This window comes from Nycticebus coucang, chromosome 2, assembly GCF_027406575.1.
Source record: "Nycticebus coucang isolate mNycCou1 chromosome 2, mNycCou1.pri, whole genome shotgun sequence".
In the NCBI taxonomy this organism is placed as follows: Eukaryota; Metazoa; Chordata; class Mammalia; order Primates; family Lorisidae; genus Nycticebus; species Nycticebus coucang.
Genome location: NC_069781.1, coordinates 4,489,976 through 4,499,466, shown reverse-complemented (window position 1 = coordinate 4,499,466; position 9,491 = coordinate 4,489,976).

Below are 9,491 nucleotides of genomic sequence, written 5' to 3'. Positions count from 1 at the left end.
ATCTTCTTTAATATGTGGAGAAAGATTATTGCACAAATACCCAATCACATTAGATGTATTCTTTTAATTTATTTTTATTTTTTGTAGAGATGGAGTCTTACTATGTTGCCCAGGCTGGTCCCAAACTCCTGGCCTAAAGCAACCCTCCTGCCTTGCTCTCCCAAAGTGCTGGTGTCCGTGTGAGCTATCCACCTGGCCTGGACTTGCTGGTACAGGTGTGAGCTATCCACCTGGCCTGGACTTGCTGGTACAGGTGTGAGCTCTCCACCTGGCCTGGACTTATTCTTTGTTGGTTCTAGGAGTGAGGGTGTATTTGAAATCGTGATTCATATTTTGTTAAATAGAAGACACATTTCTTCATAACTTTTTTAAAAAATTATTTATTTATTTATTTGTTGTTGCAGTTTGGTCAGGGCTGGGTTTGAACCCGCCACCCTCAGTATATGGGGCCGGTGTCCTATTCACTGAGCCACAGGCGCTGCCCCTATTCTTCATAACTTTTATTTCTCCAGGTGAAGTTCCAAGCAATCCTTTTCTCTATTATTTCTTTCAAACACAAGCCTCTTTTTTTTTTTTTTTGACAGAGTCTCACTTTGTCAGTGCCGTGGCGTCACAGCTCACAGTAACCTCCAGCTCTTGGCCTTAGGTGATTCTCTTGCCTCAGCCTCCTGAGTGATTCTCTTGCCTCAGCTGGGACTACAGGTGCCCGCCAGAATGCCTGGCTATTTTTTTGTTGCAGTTTGGCCGGGTTTGGGTTTGAACCCGCCACCCTTGGTATATGGGGCCAGCGCCTTACCCATTGAGCCACAGGCACTGCCCAAGCCTCTCTTTGAATAAAGTAGCTGTTTCCTAGGGCCTCTCATCCCTGCTAACCCCGCTTTTAAGCCAGAGTGGATATGAGCTTCATGTGGGCAGGGCCACGTCAGGCTGTGCTTGCTGAGGTAGCTGTAGTTCTGGGCACAGGGCAGGTAGCAGTGGATATCTGCTGAATGAGTGAACCAATGAATGAGGGGGGATGGGGAGGCCTGGGGAAATCCCAGACACTGCCCCAACCAGGTGCCCAGGATGGAGGAGGCAGAGCCGTGGTGGCAGAGTCAGAGGCCTGGCATCGCCTTCCCTGGCCCTCCCACGGCTCCTGTGGGACCAGGACCTCCATCCAGCCCCTGGCCCACATGCAGCTGGGCAGGACTTCAGGTGAGGCAGATGGTGAGCATGCTGCCCACACACCTCCTCCCAGTCTGGATGTAAGATAGGGAGGGGTGCCTGACTGGGCTGGGGTTCTCATGGGGACAGCTGGGACCCCATCCCTAGCTCTCGGCTTCCTTTCCTCCTGCAGGTGAAGCCCCTGACCTCAGGCCTCTAATGGGAACCACAGCTCTGTCCAGCCCAGCCCAGCCCTAGGTACCCCCACCGTGGAGACAGGAGCCTCCCTCCGGACCACTCTCCTCTTCAGGCCTCACAGTCAGGACAGAACAACCCACACGTGGAGGGGCCAGGAGGGCAGCACATTCTGCCAGGGTGTCTGGTGGGCCAGGCGGACCCCCCACTAGACTAAAGCCAGGAGGGCAGGGATTTTCCTCTGCTCTGTTAGGCCGATTTATGCTAAGTGCCTGCATATAGCAGGGGCTTCATATGTTTGCTGGTATCTGAGTGGGCCTGGGCCCTTCAGACTCCCCAGGGAGCCGTGCTCTGGCTATACCCGGGATGGGGACCCTAGAACCTCCTTCATCAATGTAGAACAGCCAGAGGCACAGAGCCTCTTCCTGGGGGAGAAGAAAGTCATTATGCTAACCACCAACCAGGGCAGCGCCTTCTCCAGGGCCGCGCAGGGGAAGCGCTTTCTGTGGATCACCACACCTGGGCCTAACGCCCCCCAGTGGCCGGCGCGTTTCCTGAATGGAAAGACGACAGGATCTCAGAGCCTTCTCCCCACCTCTGAGCAGCTCACACAGTGCAGACGGATGCTAGCAATGGGGAGTGCACGTAGGGTAGAGGCAGGGCACCCCCGGAGTGACCCTGGGGCGCTTCCTGGCTCTAGTAGCTCTATCGAGTACAGCGGGCACCGCCGCCCCCTGGTGACCAGAGCTAGCACTGCAGCCTAGACAGGAAACCCGGAAGCAAAACCTTAAGTTAAGAGGGGGTGGTCAGGGCAGTGGGACTCCCAGGGCCCAGGGGGGCAAAGGTTCAGGACCTGCAGGCTATAAGCTACAAGGGTAATTTGAGGAATGTCAGAAGCGTCTCTTGTTCCCCTCTTTTTCTCTTCTGGCCCTGCTGGCAGTGACTGCCACTCCACTTCAAATGAGGACCCTGAGCCTCAGAGGAGTGATCCAGGGCTCTCCAGGCTCTGCACCACCCTGTGTCCTCAGTCCCCCAAACTCTAGGCTGCTGTCTGCTCAGAAGGCCCTCCAGGGAGGAGAAAGCATTTCCAAGGCCTTTAGTGGCAGTGGGTCATCGATGGAGAACCAAGGCCAACACACACATCCACCAGCCTGGGGGACCCTTAGGGTCATCAAGGGCAAGCACCCCAATTCACAGAGGAGGAAGCTGAGGCCTTCTCTCCTGTAGCGCCCTCTGTGCTAAAGAGGGGAGCTTGTCCTAGTTCCAGGTGCCCAGAGTGCTGGATGCAGGGACCCCAACTCTGCCCTCTTGAGGCTGCCCTAGGCATGGCCCTGGGGAGACCCTGGGACCTTGGGGCTCCCCCTCCCAGCTGTGAGCCCTGGGCACATTGCTAGGAGACTGGATGCCCCACCCTATGGAGAGGCATCTCTACCCTCTCTTCTTTTCCCCTTGTCACCTCCCTACTGTCCTGTCCTCCTCTTATCTCCAGGGAGTGTGTGGTGTGTGCGCGCATGAACCTGTGTGTGCCCGGGATGTGCAGAGAAAAAAGCTCCCTATTGGGGGGGCTGGGTCCCCAGGACCTTAGGGACTCTCATTCCCCAAGCAAACTCAACAGGAGGCCAGGAAACTCCCTTCTGGGGACTCTGCCCACCTCGTCACCCCAGCAGGTCCCTGCCTCTCTCCTGCCTCAGTTTACCAATTGACCAAAGAGGGGCTAGATGCCTGCCTTCCCTGTGCTCTTTCCACGAGCATTTGTGTGAGACGCTGCGCAGGGCAGTGGGGCTCTGTCCACCCTGGGCACGTGCACACGGGGCCTGCGTGGGATGGAGGACGGCGCAATCACGTGACCGCCTCGCGGTGCACCTGTAACCGTGCCAACGGCTCTCAGTCCAGCGGGTCTTGCATGTCCCCTGTACCCTCCCCCTGCTCTGAGGACATGAGGCGACAGGAGACGCCAGTCTTGGGTAGGGTGGTCAGATCACCCCTACTCTCCTCCTCTCCACCGGCCCACAAGGTCCAGCCTGTTGGCGGCTGCAGCCCCGCCTGGTGTAGGAGGGGCTGTAGGGAGCCTGGGGGCCCCACGACAGGGGCTGAGCTGGTGTTGGGTGGTCACTGTTACTAGGGAGCCCACAGCGCTCAGGGATTTCGCCACATTTTATCCCCGAGCGAGGCTGCTGCAAGTGACTAGACCAACCGTGGGTGCGGCCTCAGCATCATTGGTCTGGTGCAGGTTGTCAGAGGCCTTGTCCTGTGTTGGGGCTATCCTGTCTTGGGACCCCGGAGTCCAGCATTTGGGCACCTTCACGTGCAGGTTGGACCCTAGCACACCCTCACAGGGTCTGAGTCACTGTTCCCCTTTTCAGTCAAGGAAACTGAAGCTTTGAGAAGTCACTGCTTTAGTTTGCCTGTCACAGGGCTGTGACATGGCCCAGCTGTGAGTTTGAATTCACCTGAGCTGAGCCCAAAGGCTATGCTTTGCGTAGGGGCCCCAAGGAGGTGACCTCTGAACCCAACCCTGAAGGTGAGTCTATCTTGGAAGGGGTGTGGGGAGGGGTGCTGCTGCAGGGGCCCTGAGGGGACAGAGGCTGGAGTTGGGCGTGGGGCAGCATATCACACAGGGCTCTGAATGCCGGACAAGGAGTTGAGGGCCACTGGGGGAAGGGGGAGGGGACTGAATCCAAGTGGTCTTATCAGAGACAGCAGCCAGCGAGGAGCCTGCCCCTGTGTGCTCCCAGGCTGGGCCAGCTGCCTGGATGGCCCAGAGCTGTCAAAGTAGCCCTTCTGGTAAGGTCTGTGCCTAGAGAGGCCTGAGTGCGGGGGCCAAGGGGTGCCCCGCCTGCCCAACTCACCAGGATGCTCATGTACATGTTGCTGTTTCTTTGTCAGGCTGACTTAGACGGCAGTGTCACCCGTCTGCTGGATGTGGTTCCGTCACGAGGAGCCAAGGTTGCAGAGGCCAAGAGGAGTGTGGCTATCACTGTCCTGGGGGGCGCTGAGGAGGAAGAGGGGGTGCTGCTGGAGGCAGAGCTGGTGCAGGAGATTCAGCGGGATGGGAAGGAGATGGATGGACTCTCACATCTGTGGGACTGTTAAGGTCAACAGAAGTCCTGTACCCTGCAGGGCACTGAGGACAGCAACCGGCTTCCGAGGCTTCTCGGGACTGGGGCTTCTTGGATTCTGTATGGGTGCAGAGTGGGGAGCTGGTGCCAGGAATGGAGGGGCAGGGGAAGGGTGTCGAGGGAAAGGGCAGGTAGTCACCTTCTTTACTGGACATCAGGCACCCAGGGACAGAGCTCAGGGGGATCTCTTCCATGTCAGCTGGGTGAGCCATCTGAGTGCACGCTGAGCATGTGAGGGAAGGTCTATACCGAAGGTGGTCCCAGTCCTGGGCTCCATGCTGGGGTCCTGGAAGCCAGAAGGAGGAGTCAGTTTTGCAGTGTTCAGACCAGTGGGTGAGTGGGAGCTCTGGGGTGCCCATGGGCATGGATGGCAGTGACTAGTATCTGAGGAGGCATGAAGGCAGTGTCCAGAAGGCAGTGCCCTGTGGTGAGCAGAGCTCTGACCCCAAGGGTGAGTTCCTTGGTAAAGTCAGCTAGTCAGCTAGTCATTTGGTTCCCAGAGCACAGAAGTCACCTATGGCTGTGAGTGGACTGGTGGCAGGAGAGGTTCAGATGACACTGGGCTGGGGTGGCCTTGGCTGACAGATAGGTGGAGGGTGCCCTGCTGGCCTGGTTTCCTCCAGTCTGTAAGAGCTTGGCCCCCAGTCAGCCAGACCCTGGGGAGGATGGCCCTCAGGCTGGCCTGTGTTAGGGCTGGTGGGAAGATGCTCTTGGTGAACCAGAGAAAGAAGAGCCAGATAAACTGCAAGCATCGGGCAGTGTCACCAGAGACAGACCAGCACTCACCACCTCGCTGCGTCCCGTCTGCTCTGACCCTCCTCTTCTACACACGTCTGTGAAAGTCTCCTCCTCTCTCACCGCTCACTCCGACCTCCCTCCGCCTCCACACAGCAGTGACGTCAGGACTCCGCCTAACGTCACTGGTTGCTAGACGCCAGTCAGGCGGCCCTAGCAACCAGTTTATGGTAAATTAATTTTCATTCTGAGACTGAGCCTGGGGGGGCCTTATTTTCGGGGGTATGCCTTATATTTCACCCAGAAGGAAACCTGTAAGTAAGTCTTATTTTCGGAGGATGTTTTATTTTCAGGGAAACACGGTAGTTAGCAGAGGGAGGGGTAATAAAGATGGGGGCAGAGAGGAACGGAATTCAGAACACTAACGTTTCTTCTTTTAAAGATTTGCAAAATTGGCAAGCCCTTATCTAGATTTACTAAGAAGAAAAGAAGGCTGAAAGTACTAAATTCGAAGCATCAGTGGCACATCACTAATGATACCTCAGAAGGAAACAAGGTTGAAGAGAACCAGTTGGGTAGCTAGATGGAACAGTTCCCCAGAAGCATACAGAACCACGCTGGCTCAAGAAAAACTGGAAACTCTAAGTGGACCTGTAATAAGGAAAGAGATAGACTTCGTAATCCGGAACCTCCCAATGACTTCACTGGGGAATTCCCCTAAACATGTAAGAACACATAACACAAAGCTTTCTGAAACTCTTCAAAAATAAAAAAATACAAGAGGAGATAACACTTCTTATCTCATTTCAAGAGATTAACTACAGACCTACCAATGACAGAAAAAGACCTCAGAAGAAAAGAAAATGACACTTCAAAATCTATTATGAATATAGATGTAAAATACCTCAACAAGATGCTAACAAACGGAATCTAGCAGTGTATTGAGGGGACTATGCATGAGAATGGTGATTTGTCCCAGGAATGCAAGAGATATTTGACTTTGGAAAATCAACTAGTGTAGCGTAACATATCATAACATGGAAACCCCCCCACGTGATCATCTTAATTGATGCAGGAGAATTGTGTGACAAAATCCAGCACCTTTTCGCAGTAAGAGCCTCAACAGCGCTAAGGATGTTTATGAGACAGAGACACCATCACCCTCAGGGGTGAAAGTGGAAACCTTTTCCCAAAGGCCAGGAGCAAGACAAGGATGCCTACTTGTATCACTTGATTCAACGTTATAATGGAAGTTAGGCCAGAGAAATTAGGTTCGACAAAGTAATAAAGGCGCCAAAATTGGCAAGGAAGAAGTAAGCGTATCTCTTTATTGATGGCATGCACTTCCATGTAGAAGACCCCCATGGAGCCTGTCAGAGCTAATAAAGAACTTCAGCAGAGATGATTAACACGTACAGATCAACTGAACGCAGCTGAGACTCGAGAACTAAGCCTAAGCGTGTATGTCAATTGATCTTGAACCTGGATACCAGGATTGTTCCATGAGGGAAAAGTCTCTTTGACAAAGGATGCTGGGAAAACTGGATATCCACAGGCCAAAGACGGAAGTGGGAGCCTTATCTAACACCTCCCAGAGAATTAAAGTGAATCCAAGAACTATAACGTGCCTAGAGGAAAACACAGGGCCAAAGACAAATCTTTATCCCCTACGATTTGGCTTCTTTTTTTTTTTTGAGCCAGGTTCTTGCTCTGTCATCCAGGCTGGAGTGCAGTGACCTGACCGTAGATCACTGCAGTCTCTATCTCCTAGGCTCTTTTTTTATTTTTTATTTTTTTGAGATAGTCTGAAGCTCTACCCTGGGTAGAGTGCCGTGGCATCACAGCCCACAGCAACCTCCAACTCTTGGGCTTAAGAGATTCTCTTGCCTCAGCCTCCCAAGTAGCTGGGACTACAGGCACTCACCACAGCACCTGGCTATTTTTTGGTGGCAGTTGTTATTGTTGGTCAGCAGACCTGGGCTGGATTCGAACCCGCCACCCTAGGTGTATGTGGCCGGCACCCTTGCCAACAGAGCTACGGGTGCCGCCAAACTCCTGGGCTCTTTTGCCTCCCAAGTAGCTAGGACTACAGTTGCACACCACCACACCTGGCTACTTTTAAAACTTTTTGTACAGAGAGGGTCTTGCTGTGTTGCTGAGGCTGGTTCCAAACTCCCAGAGTCAAGTGATCCTCCTGCTGCCGGAGTACGGGTGTGTGCTGCTGTGCCTGGCAGACATGGCCTCTTAAATATAACACTAAAAGCACAAGTAACAACCCGAGAGAAAACGGATAACTATGACTTCATCAAAATTAATTAAAACCTTTTGTTCCATGAAAGGACATGCCCCAGAGTGAAAAGAGAACCCACAATGTGGTAGAAAATATTTGCAAATCATAAATCTGATCAGGGTCTTGTACCCAGAATAAATGAAACACTCCTAGAACTCAACAACAAAAACACAAACAATGCAAGTAAAAACGGGCAAAGGACGTGAGTAGGCGTTTCTCCAAAGATGTGCAGATGGCCAGTAAGCACGTGAGAAGGTGCTTGACACAGGCCAATCAAAGCCACAGTGAGATGCCACCCCAAAGCCACCAGGAAGGCTGTGACTTAACAGGAAGGGGCGGGGGAGGCCAGTGGTGGAATAGCTGTGGAAAAAATTCCACATTTAAACACAACATTACTTTTTGACTCTTGTATAGTGAAGAGAATTGAATACACATACCCAAGCAAACACCTGCACAAGATATTCATTGCAGCACTAGTCGCAACAGCCAAAAGGTGGTAACAACCCAGTGTCGGCCGACAGACGATGTGCAGTCAGAACGTGGTGTCTCCATGGAAGGTTGTTAGCCATGGTGAGGAATGAGGTCTTGATACATGCCGTGCTGTAGGTGAGCCTCAAAAGCGTTATGGTAAGTGAGAAGGCCTGACACAGAACACCACAGGCTGTCTGGTTCCAAGTCTATGAAAAATCTAGAGGAGTTAGTTAAGTGACTAAATGCAGGCAGCCGATCAGTGGTTGCTCAGAAGCGGGGCTTGGGGAGAGTGGGTCTGATGGGCTTGGGGTGACAGCAACGTCTGTCTGGGGTGACAGGTAGTGGTGATGGTGCACAGCACAGTGAATGTCATCAATGCCACTGAATTGTACGATTTAGAACATTTTTAAAGGTAAACTTTATTTTATACAAATTTCATAATATAAAATACAGGCAACCGTAAAGTACATGAAAAGAAAAATTGGTCAGAGTAAAACAAAAAGGGTGTTGTCCTAGGCGAGAGACAGGGGCCTGTCTGGGTCTGGAGTGTTCGCTGGCTGTGTCTCTGGAGATGGCCCTGGAGCCAACTCTGGTGCTGGGACTGGTTCTTGCTCTGGACCCGGTGTCTGTGCCAGAGCTGGAGCTGGGCTTGGCTTTTGCTGCATGGGAGCCAGTGCTGGCTGTGGGTCAGGAGGAGCTGCTAACGCCGGCTCTGGAGCTGATTGTAGCCCCAACTTGCACTGGCTCTCCCTGGAATGGGTGCTGTCTCTGGCGCGTAGCCGCCTCCCTGTTCTGGGCGGTCCTGACACCGAGCTGCCTCTTGCTCTGGCGTTGGAAGCTCTTAACTGGTGCTAGAGTTGGTTCTGGAATGGCTCTTCCTCTGACACTGGAGCTAGGTCGTTTGCTGAGCTGGTGTTACAAGAGACAGCAGGAGAGGTTTAGGTAACACTGGAGTCTGGGTAGCCTGGGTGGGCCTTGTCCCGCTCGCTCGCTCCGTAGTGCTCAGCCACCCTGGGGACAGCAGTAGAGGCTGCTTGGAGGATGCCCTTGGCAATCCTGAGTCCTCCTGCTATGTGCCTGACCGGTGCCTCCATCGGGAAGGGTCACTGTTTTGGGACAAAGTCACGATGGGTGATAGTTTGCAGTTGAGAACACATGGGCATTGTCAGGTGTCTTCAGCCCTGGAGGGGAGGGGCAGAGGGCCTGAGGCCAGAGAGAGAGAGGCTGCGCGGAGATAGGGATCTGGGTGGGGTGGGGGGAGATGACTGCTTAGCGAGCACAGGGTGTCCACTTGGGGTGATGGAAACGCCCTGGAACTAGGTAGTGGTGATGGCTGCACTGCACTGTGAATGCTGGCTCCAGCTCCACCGCAGGTGACAGACCCAGTGCTGGCTCCAGCTCCACCGCAGGTGACAGACCCAGTGCTGGCGCTGGCTGCCCCTGTGCAGCTGGTGCAGGTGCTGAGGCTACCTCCACACTGCGCACATGGCTGGTAGCACGGTTGGTTCTACAGCAGGGATGGCAGTGCCAGAGCTGGG